Here is a 1,579-nt window from a genome sequence, read left to right as displayed (position 1 = left end):
AGAAGTCTAATCAAATTAGAGTTCCGGTCTCTTTAGAGATAAATGAGTGACGCTAGTTTTTAGGAAAAAATCTCGTTTTAGTTAGACTCCTAGGATAATGAAACTGGTTCTAATGCTCAACGGATAGAATTTATGAAAGTTTCGTGTAATTAGGACTTCTGCTCATGGTTGATAATTTTATCTTTATAATTGTGCAAAGTATAGAAACATACCTGAACTTCCTTATGAGCATATACTGATGAACCAGGTTCTTCAAGTAAAACTTCCCTTGATCATGCCTCAAATGTCAGAATAGAAAAACTTTGTAAGAGATTAAGGATTCATATAAACACATGTCACAGGAGTATACTAAACAAGTATGAGACTGAGTAAGAATTAGTCTAGATATTTACATTGAATTAAGAACTCCTAACCAAAAAAAAAAAATTCATCATTTTTTTTTTCATTGCGCATTCTGAACTGGACCTTTTAGGTGATCTTAATCATCCCTAATTCCAACCTGTTCCTTTCAAAGTTTTCTCTACTCAGTGCTTTAGTCAAGATGTCAGCTATTTGTTTATCAATAGCACAAAATTCTATGGAGATTAACCCTTTCTCATAGTTATCTCTTATGAAGTGGTGTCTAACATCTATGTGCTTGGTCCTTTTATGATGAACAGGGTTCTTTGTCATACTTATAGCACTAGTGTTATCACAGAATATTGGTATGCATCCCACTTCTATACCAAAGTCTACTAATTGTTGTTTGATCCACAGTAGTTGAGAACAACAAGAAGCTGCAGCCACATACTCAGCTTCAGCAGTAGATAGGGCTACTGAATTTTGTTTCTTGGTAGCCCATGATACAAGACATGAACCAAGAAAGTGAGCCATACCTGAGGTGCTTTTTCTATCCACTAGGAAACCTGCATAGTCAGCATCAGCATAACCTACTAGATCGAAATTACTACCTTTAGGGTACCATAGGCACAATTCAGTAGTCCCCTTCAGATATCTCAATATCCTCTTGACAGCAGTCAAGTGAGACTCTTTAGGATTAGCTTGAAAACGAGCACAAAGTCCTACACTGAAAACAATGTCAGGTCTGCTGGCAGTAAGATACAAGAGTGAACCAATCATACCCCTATACAACTTTTGATCAACTGATGAACCAGGTTCATCAACATCTAATTTAGTGGCAGTTGCAATAGGTGTATCTATTTCTTTAGAGTCTTCCATTTTAAACTTCTTGATTAGTTCTTTTGTATACTTCTGCTGATGAATCATGGTTCCATTTGGACTTTGTTTGATCTGCAAGCCTAGGAAGAAATTTAGTTCGCCCATCATACTCATTTCAAACTCACTTCCTATTAATTTTGCAAAGTCCTTACTCAACCTATCAGAAGTGGCCCCAAATATTATGTCATCAACATATATTTGTACAACAGGAGGTCTTACCTTTTCCCTTAGGACAAGTGCTGTCAATTTACCTCTTTTGTCCCATGCTCCAGTGGAATTTTGATAGTCGTTCATCCAAGATCTTGGGGCCTGTTTGAGCCAATATAGAGTCTTGTCCAGCTTATACACATGCTCAAGGCTA

This window comes from Nicotiana attenuata, chromosome 2 (assembly GCF_001879085.1).
Source record: "Nicotiana attenuata strain UT chromosome 2, NIATTr2, whole genome shotgun sequence".
NCBI lineage: Eukaryota > Viridiplantae > Streptophyta > Magnoliopsida > Solanales > Solanaceae > Nicotiana > Nicotiana attenuata.
Note: the sequence above shows the minus strand (reverse complement) of the source record.